The sequence below is a fragment of the Canis aureus genome, chromosome 34, assembly GCF_053574225.1.
Source record: "Canis aureus isolate CA01 chromosome 34, VMU_Caureus_v.1.0, whole genome shotgun sequence".
Lineage (NCBI taxonomy): Eukaryota > Metazoa > Chordata > Mammalia > Carnivora > Canidae > Canis > Canis aureus.
The window spans coordinates 10,582,259-10,594,875 of record NC_135644.1 but is presented as its reverse complement, the minus strand read 5'-3'; the positions used below and the strand labels follow the sequence as shown (position 1 = coordinate 10,594,875).

Here is a 12,617-nt window from a genome sequence, read left to right as displayed (position 1 = left end):
GTGGGGAGCCCTCTGCCTCCCACTCTCCCTGCTTGTGCTCTTTCTCTCTCTCTCTCTGTAGAATAAATAAAATCTTAAAGAGAGAGAGAAAGAGAGAGAGAAAGGTAGATTCCAGAACTCACCAATACAAGGCTGCCTTATTATCTGAGTGAGTTCCTTTCATTACCAAATGAGCACAGGAGCAAAAGTAGCCATAATGTGAAAATGTTCACTAATGTTATTCATTTATTTATAAAATTAGCCTTCACTTAAAGATGTCCCCCCTACTTCATGCTAGACTTGCCAATTAAGTGGACAAGATAATATAAATCTATTGGAAAGTGAAGGTACAACTCTTGTAAAAGATGTGATTTTTTTGTAAAGTTGATAAAATGATATTGACAATTGCTTGAATCACACACAAAGCTATTGACAATTGGGAATGGAAGAAATAGAAAAGTTAGCAATAAGTAAGAGGGTAAAAATCAAGAGGAATGATGATGGAATAGTAATTCATCAGAAATGTTTGAAAATCAGATGAATAAGAGGATCCTTGAGAACATAATGAAGGTCCAAAATATTTTAGTATTTTTAGGATAGTAATAGATATCATAATGTGGTATTATATTATCATAAATTTGGTAGAAAAGCCACATGAAGAGAATCTTCCATTTGTTTCATTCTTGGTTCTAAAAAGTAATTTATTGTGGGAATTATAACCCCCAATTTAAAATATGATAAATTTAACTTTTAAAAATAATTTTTAGTTTTATTTTTCAAAATCAATTCTCATTCAAAATTTACCCAGATTCTGACTATTTACTTTGCATTTTTTAGTTTCTGCTTTAAATGGGTTCACTTGAAGATTTTCCCCATTACAGATGATTTGGTGTATTAAATTATAGAATCGTGAATCAGGTGTTTTGGAACCTGGAAAGCATTTTCAAGAAACCATCTGCCTTTGTATTCTCACTTTGCAGTTGAACCTCTAAGAAACTGGATTATACAGCTGATTGTTAGGGGCATGGCAGGCAGAGAGGAAGGGATGAGGTTCTAAGATTCATGACGCCCACGTTGTTCTCCCTACACTGTGCTTGTGCCGCTTTGTCCCAACCACCCAGCTCCTCTGCATCTGAGATTAATCTACTCTACACCAGGTCATGTCTATGAAGTTTTTGAAGACCACCAAGAAAAGGTGCCATCAAGAATTCAAATATAGTTAGTTAACACTTAGTCATTTGGGTCTCTATATTAGAATGCAAGTAGAGATAATTTAAAATAAAAACTTTGAAAGCTTAGAAACACTTTAGCTCTATTCTGTTTTATAATATATGACTTATTCTCAAAATTAAATTATACTTAATTTTTACTCTGAAAATTTTGAAATGGCTTTTGGCCAAAAGCATTAAAATTCTGACCCAATAACTTAAAACAACAGATATTTCAGAAAGCATTCATGTTTAGCTTTGTAAAACTTTACAGAATATTTCTGGTAGTGAATTTATCTTTTTGAAATACATGTAGCTTAGGAAAATGTTAAAATTAGTTTATCTTTCTTAAGTACAAATCACTAATAATGGGTGGTTGAGGAAGTCAGTTTTAAATTAAAATTTTGTCTTAGATAACCCACGGAGCCAAGAGTTTGCATATGGATGTTACGGAGTTATTTGTATTCCAAATTCTAAACCCATTTCCTTTCCAGAAGCTTTTCAGGTGCTTACTAAAATAGTTTGAGGTTTTTCCAAGTTTAACATTTTTAGGACGTTTAAAAAACACTCAAAATCTAGAGAGAAATTTTCAGATCATTAAAAATACTTATTTGTCAATGCAAAATACAAATCGAAAAGAACTCATCTTGTGATTCATCTCATTATACTTTATTCCCTCTCCTCTTTCCTACTTGCAATTACAGCTGGTAAACAGATGGTAGGCACAAAAGTTGTACAGATAAGCAGATACATATGCAGACACACACACACACTCTTAATGGGGGGACCAGTTTGTTGGGGTGACCCGTGAGGACTTCTGGCTGAGGAGGACCCAGTTGTCAGGTCTCAGAACTGTAGTGGAGAGGGAACTGTTGGAGGTATATTAGCTCTGCATGTGTGTCTCACAGCAAGACCTTGGTAAGTCACACATCCTAAGTCCCGTCGGAGTAGAGCCTTCTCTCATTTTCTATGTTCTTGAATTTTTCCTCAAGTTCCTGGGGAGCAGAAAACCTGAATCATTTTGAGCAGGAGAGTAAGACGATCAAACTTAAAAGGCTGATTCTGGCTGCAGTGAGGAGAATGGACATTGTGGAGGTGGGGGTGAGGGGTGGAGGAGTGGGTAGGGAGAGATGCAGGAGTGAGGAGGGGTTGGGGGGAGTGGAAGCAGGGAGACGAATAGTTGGCTTTTACAGTAATTAAGGTGTAGGGGACAGAACCTGAGCTAGAGAAGTGCCCAGATTCCAGAAAAATGGAGTTGAATCAATAGGACATGATGAATTAGCTGTAGGAGGCAGAGGGAGCTATCAAGGAAAATCTTCAAATTTCTGGCTTAAGCCTCTGGTTGCATGGTGGAGTCATTTGCAGAAATGAGAAAGTTGGAGTAGGTAGAAATCTGTAGGAGAAGATTGAGAGGTCTGTTTTGGACATGCTGAGTGTGAGATACCAGTAGAACATTCCGGTAAAAATGTCAAATAGACCACTCAGAGCTCAGAAGAGAGGTGCGGAGTGCTGGAGGGTACTTTATGTCTTGCAAAGCACCTATACACATTTTATCTCATTTAATCATATAACAGTCCCTTTATGAAACAGCAGAGCAGACATTGTTATCCTATATTTCATAGATGGGAAAATTGAAATAATAAGATGTTCAGAGACTTAGCCAAGTTTATGTCCCCAAATTCGAAGGGCATCCTACAGGACATAATCATTTGATCCTGTTCTTCCACCTGTAAGTTTTATCGAGTGCTTTAGTCTGATTTGAAGCTTCTTTTCTAGTTTTTTACAGGTGGAGCAAGAAGCAGATTTTCCCCTCTTTACAGTGAGTCCCAGACTCCCCAAGTGCAAATGGAGCACAAGTGAACCTTATTGCTGTCTCTTGTTTTGAAGTCCAAAGTGAAAAGAAAGAGGATGATCGCTAGCTCAAAAGGGGTCTTCAGGGCCACGGATCCCATCAATCCAGATAGAGTGGGAGCAGCAGAAATGGTTGTAGAGGTATAGATGGTGGGCTTTTTTTTTTTTTTTAAGATTTTATTTACTTCTTCATGAGAGACACACAGAGAGAGGCAGAGACACAGGCAGAGGGAGAAACAGGTTCCCTGTGGGGAGCCTGAAGTGGAACTCGATCCTAGGACCCTGGAATCACCACTTGAGCTGAAGGCAGATGCCCAACCACTGAGCCACCCATGTGTCCCTAGACTGTGGGCTTTAAAGAAACCAGGTCCTTCTGTGTCCAGTGGAGGGACAGCTCTACCCTTCACTGGGGCCCAGCAGAGACAATAGCAGACCCATAGACTAAGAGCCTGTCCCACTGCTGTAGGCAGTCCTAGAGCGGTCTCAGGCTCTCTCTCTCTTACGGGGCAGCCCAGTGTGGTCCCAACCGATTGAGTGTCTAGGCATCCAGGAGTTCAAGTACTTAGGCATAATAATCCACTGGTTCTTTTATGACATCTAGCTAAAAGCCAGTGACATTTCGAACCTATCTTTGGGGCCTATAAGACTCCTCTTTATAATCAAGGTGCAATAGCTTAAACTTTCAAGGGAAAGGCAGGTGACAGAAGTCTCGTGAAAAGCACTGTTTGCTAAGAGGACCCTATGCCCCCGGGGGGTGCATGTCTTAGAAACAGTACTAAGGCAGGCGCAGATTCCTCTGCCCCTTCTCTAGCCAAAGCTCCTCTAAGTTTTAACAATTTTCTTTTCTGTGCATATTTGAGCGTTCCCTCCTCCTTTCAGCTCCAACATACCTTTTTCTCTTTTTATTAACTTGACACTAAACATGTCTCCCCTCAACTGCTACACACACTCTTATTTTCAGTAGAAGGTGAACGTGGTTGCACTTTGGGTTCATCTAACATCTTGAACTATTTTTCAGATGTTGTGGGTAAAGCCAAACCCTAAATAACTTTAGCTGAACACTTTTCCCTTAATTTCTAGCCTCACATGTATTTAAAGGGAAATATATTCCACATGTTTCTGATTTCATTTATCCCTAATTCCTCAAGAGGTTGAGACACGGTTGAGGTTCCAGAAGCCCCGTGAACCTTTCCTCCTACTCAGTCAAACACATCTTCCTCAGGCTTAGAAACCCACTTCAAACCAAGGGTCAGTGACTTAATTGTCATAGTTTTCTTCTGAAATAGGTGCACTTCAGAAATTACAGTCTGAAAAATGTTCAGTTTTCTTTGAGTCTCCAATTTTCCAAGTTTTCTTTGGCCTATGCATTCAGGGCATTAAGAACTGCACACACACGCAAGATTTTGTTTTGATTTAATCTTTTGGCTTTTCTTTAGTTTCTCCTGTAGGTTGAGATCTGAGACAGGGCCTGGGGGATGTGGACTATAATAAAATTCATTTTGAACAAGATGCTTTCGCAGTGTCTGGACAGTCAAGGGAGGGCGTTCGTGGTTAGAAAACAAGTGTGAGGACAAGAGGGCACGCGAGAGGTCTTCAGACTGAGTGTGCTCCAGGGAATCTGGGACAGAGGAGGAAGGGTCTAAGAGGAGAGTGCCCAGGACACCAAGGGTGAGGAGGGACCAGATGAAGAGGGACCAGATCAGGGATAAACCCTCGGAGAGCTGTGAAGTGAGAGTGGGAGTCCTGGCACCCTAAATCTGAGCATCTATCTTTTGAGATTACAGGTTATCCTGGCAACGGGAAGGGTCCATTGGTGGAAGTCCTTTTTCACCTACCAGTTTATTTTCTCAGGAAAGCAAAAAGCAGGCAGGGAATTTACTCAGAACTCACATCCTCACAGGTCACTTGGGACTTGGGACATGTGCTGCAAAAAAGTTATAGGAATTAGGTTTTCCTTTCAAAAAAATATTTCTAAAAGAATAAGCAAACTTGAGCAATAGCAGTAGATCCACTAATGAGCCAAATGCCAGCTATTTCAAACAAACACTTAAGAAGCTGGGAGGGTGGGGGCGGGTGGGAACTGAGGAAATTCCAGGGAAAGAAAAGGAGAAGCACTTGAAAATAGGTGGGGTTCATTTCCTCCATGCATAGAGTTTTCTCCAACCTTTGCCTCAAGGCTCAGTGTTTCTGGTATTAATAATTCACAGGAAAAGGTAATGAAGTCACCCCCAGCCTAGTCGGGAATGGAGGTGATTTAGAGCCTGAGTGAAAGACGTACCTTACAGGGAGATTTCACCCTGGCCTTGTTACGCATCCCCCTAAACCACTCTCCTGCGTTTGTTCTGACTCAAGTGTGGCTTCATTGATGATATAGAATAGATTAATGTTTTGCACAAGAATTACCACCTCAAGCTTGGGACAGCTGACTATAGATCAATTCTCCTTCCCCGGCCAATTTCTGTTGAGCGTGATTATCTGAAGGCAGCTCTTGGCCCATGTATACAATTAGCAGGGTTAAATGAAGATTTAATGACTCGGGATTCAGTTGTTCAGTTTTCAGTAGACCTACAAGTTCCAACTAATCATTCTAACGCACCCTACTTGGAAGGGACCAGTGCAGCTGGGACCTGTTTTTGTGGACACCAATCAGGTGCTCGAGGGCCAGGGCTGGTGTCCTCCTACAGGACTCAGGAGACGAGGGCGGTCAGGGCTGTGGCTGTGTGACTCCTACCCAGAATTGCCCTGAACTAGTGAGCGTGGACTTGGCACCATTCTTAAAGGTCTTGTTTCTGTCCTTATGTTGGTCCCTTAGGGTAGAAACGAGGGAACCAGAGACCCTGCCACCTGTCCAAACCAAGCAAGTGAGTTACGGCCGGAAGAGATGAACTGTGTCAGCCCTCTGTGTCTGGAGTGCTGCTTATTTCACTGCCTCAACCCTCCTTTAGGCCCTTGATACGCACAGAGAAAACCCGCTGGGCTTCCACTGCGGTAACACAGCCATTCTAGGAGGGGGTGACTGCTCTCTCCCATAGGCCCCCAACAATGACAGCACCCCTGTGACAGCAGACAGAAATGTCCCCTCCCTCCCTGCCTCCCTGCGACCAACTGCTGTGCAGCGGCTGTGGCTGACTCTGCTGGAGCCCATGCGGCCTCTGTGTAATGTTACTTGACTTATACATATTTTATTATGTTTGGCTGTTGGTGATGTTTAGATGAAAATTATTTCCAGATTATAATAAAGGCTGCCCTCTATTAAAGGAGCGTGGTTAGATCACTGACCATATTAACATCCTCAAAATTGGGGGCTATATATCAAAGCATTGAGGAAGCAGGGGTTTCAAAGGTTGGGGGGCGACACAGGGAACCCAACAACCCACATGTAGTGTTCTTGGCTTAAAGGAACTGCTGAACCTTGGAAAAGATTTATACCACATTTATTATGATGCTGCAACATCACCAAGGATATAAACCAGTCATTGGCACTCTCTCAAAGAACACATCATTGTAACTCGTTATAACAATACTGCTGTGATATGTGCTCGTAATATTTATAAAGGCTAAGCTATGAAAACAGTACATGCCAACTGTCAGCAGTGATGTATCATTTAAAAAAAGAGAGAGAGAGAGTGTGTACACGACATAATGGTTTAAATGAACTCTGTAAAAATATGCTGCTCTGCTGAGGCCGCTTGGCCGTCTGGACCTCCGGTGTCATGCACTGCTTTCCAGGACTCGCTGCAGCTCGGCCTCCGGGAGCTCTCTTCCCTTCCTGTAGCTATTTTCAGAAATTCTGCGGTGTTCTCAGCAAAGCTCACCTGATCCTGTAACCGGTTACTTGGGGCCTAGCAGAGTGCTTTGCTAAGATTGCTTGCAATCGATATATGTGGGCTGATTTCATTTTTTCTGCAAGCGTGGGACACCCGTTGGCTCATCCGAAGGTGGGCCAAGGGGTCGCGCTTCCTTGTGGCGAGAAAGGCGACTGAGGCCACCTTGAAGGGGCGGTCATGCAGTCTGGCTGATGACTGGGCTCCTGGCTCGGCGGCTCTGGGAAGATACTCTCGGAGCTTCTCACAAACCTGCGGGACAAGGAACCGGCTGCTGGACAGTTGAGGCCGCAGCAGCCACCACGGGAGCAGGGCCGAGAAGGAGCATCTCGAAGTCAACCCGGGAACCAACTGGCGGAGTGACTTCTGAGCGGTGGGCAAGGTGCTTATCCCTACCTTATCCTGTCTAGCGAAAGAGCCAAAATAGTTGGCAAGCTCTGAACACGTGGGCCCAGACAGATCTTCTCATAATTAGTGGATCAGCAATAAAACCCCAAAGGGCACTGTCCCCTAATGACGAAGCAGGTGAACGAGGCCCACACATTTCCTCTGGCCAGTCTGTGCGAAGGTTCAAAACAGACCTGGAGGGAGCAAGGAGACCAGCCACGGGGGGGGGGGGGGGGGGGGGCGGGGGGGGACGGGGGGGGCATGTAGCTGGTGTTATTTGGAGCTTTATCTGCATTGATGACCACATGCATATGCATGTAAATGATCTATTTAGAGAGCTATATATTATTTCTTCCACCGTGCGGGCTTATTTGTCTCCACTAAACCTTTATTCTCTTCCTTAACCACAAAAGGTCTTGTGTTAAAAACAACTTGCCGTATGTTGAACAAGCGATCCTTAAATGATTTGGAGGCGATCAACACTTACAGGCAAAACACGTTGTCCAGCTTTATTAGTCGCTCTTGTGGACTGATGACAGGCCCATTCCTGCTTCACAGGCCACCAGCCTTGGGTGCACCAGTCGCACATGAGACACGAATGTACCTAGAAGGTCAGTGAGGTAAGGGAGTGAGGGAAGGGGGCAGAGACAAAGAGCGGGGCCGGGAGGCCCTGCCAGCAGGCTGGGGCTGTGGTCACCGTGAGTACATGGGGGGGCGGGGGGAGCCACCTGGGGAGGTGGCCGACCAAGGAGATCAGAGGGCTCAGAGAACATATTTCACAGGCTTGTTCTGGAGGGGTTAGCTATGGTGATAGCCTTGCGGGCTTCTGGCTGCTTAGAATGCAATGACCCGGTGACCCCTCGTTTCGGCAAGGTACCGCTCCGCTCCGTTACAGAACTGGAGAAATGTCACTCTTGCCAGAGGCCTCAGCAGGGAAGGAAGCGGGGATTCGTGCTTTGAGAACTCTGCGAGCTAAGACGTTGTCTGGGAATGTCCACGTCACTCTGGAGAAAGCAGGGCCCTGTTTCTCACGAAGCAATCATTCCTGGAAGCTGACTTGCTTTATCCATGCTCTATCAATCTGCCACCTTTTAGGAGAACTAAATCTAGTCCAAACATTTTTATAATGCCATTTGATAGTTTGAAACCAAGTCATATTTTATCGGCCCACATTGTCATAGTTCCAACAGAGAGGCTATAGAACTGCCCTCTAAACATGAAGTTAAAAAAAAACTCAAAAAACGTGTGTTCCTCATTAGCCACAGACTTTAAATTTCACTGTTGGAACTTCCTCAACTTAGACAAATTTAGGTGAAACAGCTTTAATGGTGGACATTCTCACAACCGTTCACATTTGATGTGCATACTGAGAAATGTCCTCGCCACGAAGTTGGATTTGTGTCTCTCTGCTGTCCTCAAACCCCAAAACTTACACAATAGTGATAAGAGGACAAAATATGAACAAAAGGATTAGGTGCTCTGAAAAATCAGCTATATCCTGCAGGAGTTTGGTATTGAAAACCCAAGGATTCTAAAGCCTAAGAGGCGAGGGCACCTGAGTGGCTCCGTCAGTCAAGCCGCTGGCTCTGGATTTGGGCTCAGGTCATGATCTCAGGGTCCTGGGATCAAGCCCCGCCTTGAGCTCCCTACTCAGCGGGGAGTCTGCTTGAGGATTCTCTCTCCCCTTCTGCCCCTCCCTCCACTCATGATCTCTAAAAGAAATAAAATAAATCTTAAAAAAAAAAAAGTCTGAGTCTTTTCTGAGTGCAGGAAAATGGTTTCCTCTAGAACAGCAAATCATCTCACTAATAGGTCTCCCTGGTTGATTTCCTCACTGGGTCTCAGAAGTGACTTTGCCATCTCACTTAAGGAACATTAGCTATTTTAGATATGACCTCACATAACAGCAAATTATCAACATTATGAATAAAAAATTTGGAAGTCGGACTTCAGCTGGAGAAAATGTTATGCTACTTCATTTTCTTCTTTTAAAAATTTGTATTTTGGGGCACCTGGGTGGCTCAGTGGTTGAGCATCTGCCTTCCACTCAGAGTGTGATCCTGGGGTCCTGGGATCGAGCTCTGCATCCTGCTCCTCACGAGGAGCCTGCTTCTCCTTCTGCCTCTCTTTCTGGGTCTCTCATGAACAAATAAAATCTTTAAAAATTTTTTAAAAATAAAAGTTTGTATTTCATGTTCTTCATTCCATGATTGCATCATGCATTTAAGAAAGGAATGTTCTCTGCAAATTCCTGAACAGAGACAACTCTTCTAATTTTGGAGCTGGAGGATACCTTGATCCAGTCCTTCAATTTTACAAAAGAGGAAAAGACCGAGTGACTCCTCCATGCTCATATGAAAAAAGAAATGGTTTACTTTAGGAGTTAAGGGAGCTCAACTTAAATGAAAGGAGCACCTGCTCCGTTTCCTACTGTGCCCTGAGTGGAGTTTAACATTCCAAGCTAGTGTTTAAACCTGAGTGATCACACTTCTATTGCTTCTCCCCCACTTCCAAACTAAGGGAAATCAGTCTGAGAGGTTCTTAGTGACCTTCATTCCCAGGATCACATTCAGTCTCCCCCTCGGTGTCCTCGGCAGGTGGGTCACTCTGCCCAGAACTGGCCCTGGCCGCAGAGACGCAGGCTTTATTCTGCATTCGATATTCTGTATTCTGTAGGAATGCCAGGCAGCCTGGCTGAGGGGGAGCAGAAGCAAGCATGACAAGAGCAGAAAGTGGCCATGGTCCCAGGAACTTGCTCAGCGTCGCCAGCTGGGAAAAAGCTTTATGTTACCACTTTCCCAGGGCCTTGGACCGTCGAATCTCTTCTGGGGATAGCCTGCTCCCCACGGGGAGCCCGCTTCTCCTTCTGCCTATGTCTCTGCCTCTCTTTCTGGGCCTCTCGTGAATAAATAAAATCTTTATTTATTTTATTTAATAAAATAAATTAGCAACTGCAACTCTCGGAGCTAAGTTTTGGCCCCTTTTTCTAGGGAGGGAGGATCCTGAGGCCAGTGCCTGCTGGTCACGTTAGCTACACCTACAGACCCATCTGCCTGGCACTGAAATGAGCGGCTCCCAAGCCCCGGCGGCGGGGACTCCCCAGGGACAACCCCCCCCCCCCCCCCCCCGCCAGCCGTCAGCTGCGGCTCCCTGTCCCCTTGCTCTCTACCTAGTTGCAGTCCCTCTCCCTCCCCACGACACGCGCGCACACACACAGGCGCGCGCACAGCCCACCCCCCGCCCCCAGGCTTTGTTTGGCGTCTCCCGCCCGCCCCGTCGGCGCCCGCGGAGGCCCGGCCCGCGGGGAAGGCCCGAGGCGCGGCCCCGACGCTGGGAGAACCCGCGGACCAGGCTGCAGGCGGCTGCGCGGCGCGGCGGGGCGGGGCGGGGCGGCTCCCTCGGCTCAGCGCGTCCCGGCCGCACGTCCTCCGCGCGAACAAAGGCGGGCGGGCTCCGGCGGCCCCCTAGCGGCGGCTCCCCGCAGCGGCTCCCCCCCAGCGGCTCCCCCCCAGCGGCGGCTCCCCCCCTAGTGGCTCCCCCCTAGCGGCGACTCCCTCCCAGCGGCTCCCCCCTAGTGGCTCCCCCCCAGTAGCTCCCCCCTAGCGGCGACTCCCCCCTTAGCGGCTCCCCCCCAGCGGCTCCCCCCCAGCGGCGGCTCCCCCCCTAGTGGCTCCCCTCTAGCGGCGGCTCCCCCCAGCGGCTCCCCCCCAGCGGCTCCCCCCCAGCGGCGGCTCCCCCCTAGTGGCTCCCCCCCTAGTGGCTCCCCCGTAGCGGCGACTCCCCCCTTAGCGGCTCCCCCCTAGCGGCTCCCCCCTTAGCGGCTCCCCCCTTAGCGGCTCCCCCCTAGCGGCGGCTCCCCTCCTAGCGGCGCCCCCCCAGTACCTCCCCCCTAGTGGCACCCTCCCCAGTAGCTCCCCCCCTAGCGGCTCCCCCCTAGTGGCTCCCACCCCAGCAGCTCCCCCCTAGTGGCGACTCCCCCCTAGCGGCGCCCCCCGCGGCCGAGCCCCCGCCTCTCTCTCTCTCTCTCTCTCTCTCTCTCTCTCTCCTCTCTCTCGTCTCCACGTACTTGTAGTCCAGGCAGACACGAAGTCCAGGCCCACATAGTTTCCTCCGGGAGACCGTAAGTGGGGGTGAGCGGGGCTCAGGGTACCCCCCCTGGATTGGGGGGGCGTATTCCTCTAGGTCGGAGCGGACCGAGAGCCCCAGAAACCATAATGGGGGGGGGGGGATCCAAGCACGAAACACAGCGCAACCGTGGGCTTAGCACCCGGTGGCCTCCGTGCACCTGCGAGCACGTGCATCAGCCGCACCGCGGGCGGTTCGGGCACCGCACCCAAAGTGTCCCGAGCCACACGTGGGTGTCGGTGTCCCCACCCCCGGAGGAACCGCCGGCGGAGGAAGAGCGGAACCTCCAGGAACCTCCATCTGAGGGGTTCTGGCTTGTGGAGATGACTCAACGAGTTGGGGGGGGGTGAACTTGAAAGCGTGCAGCCCAGACGGAAGGCTCTGGCCCTTCTGCCGCCGCAGCTGGGGTCTCCAGGTCGCCTGCGGATGGAGCCGGGCCACACCCCCAGCTGCAGCCCGGCAGGGCTACTCGAGACTCCCCCAGGGCCCGCTGCTGTGAAAAGCACAGTTTATGACACAAAATAAAACAAAATGCCAGCTCATGTTTACAGCTTCACGGTCTGCCTTGGGGAGAAGAAAAGGAGTTTTGGTTTTCACCCCTTGTGCACCAAGTCCGGGGGGGGGGGGGGGCGCTCCGGGGGTGGATCTGGAAAGGTCTCAAGGACCATGGGCCTAGGATTGCGCTCCCCTGCCTCTCTTTGTGGGGTATGGGGAGATGCCGTTTGCCATTTACCCCTCGGGAAGGTTGCAGAGTGCCCTGGCCATAAGACTAGATCCGGATGACAGGCTTGATGGGTTATAATCATTTTTCTCCCCCATTTGAAACAAAGGTAGCTGAGTTCGGGCCACTTGTTTACCCTAATACTAACTTTAGGAGGCTCATGCCACTGGACTCCTATGTTTCAAGAGCGAGCTTTAAAAGACACAGATGAACCTGAAAGGCTATGTCAAATTGGGATATTGAGGCACATATTGAAGTTTTTCTCTTCTGAATACAACACAGCCAAGAGACAGTGAAATAATCTTGTCAAATGAAGCATCCGAACAATTGGGTTAAAGATGAAGAGTTCTCTCCCCATAATATTTAGCAAGTGGGCTAAACACTGTTTATTTGGTAGTAAGAGGAAAACAGCCCCCCTGTCCCTTTATTATCTCGCAGGCCCCTACTATACTGAATTAGACTCTTTGAGCCTAGAGAAAGGACTAGTTTGCACCCCACAAAGGAGCATCCAGCCTGAGAGTG

General features: G+C 48.0%; 1 long non-coding RNA gene across 1 annotated transcript; it reads right to left on the bottom strand.

Moving 5' to 3' along the window:
- Positions 1 to 1,855: 1,855 nt before the first annotated feature.
- On the bottom strand, positions 1,856 to 11,710 carry LOC144304607 (uncharacterized). Its single transcript, XR_013371540.1, has 3 exons — positions 11,316 to 11,710; positions 4,874 to 4,962; positions 1,856 to 2,182 (listed from the first exon to the last, which is right to left on the bottom strand). It is a non-coding gene; the product is annotated as an uncharacterized LOC144304607 (long non-coding RNA).
- Positions 11,711 to 12,617: the final 907 nt, after the last annotated feature.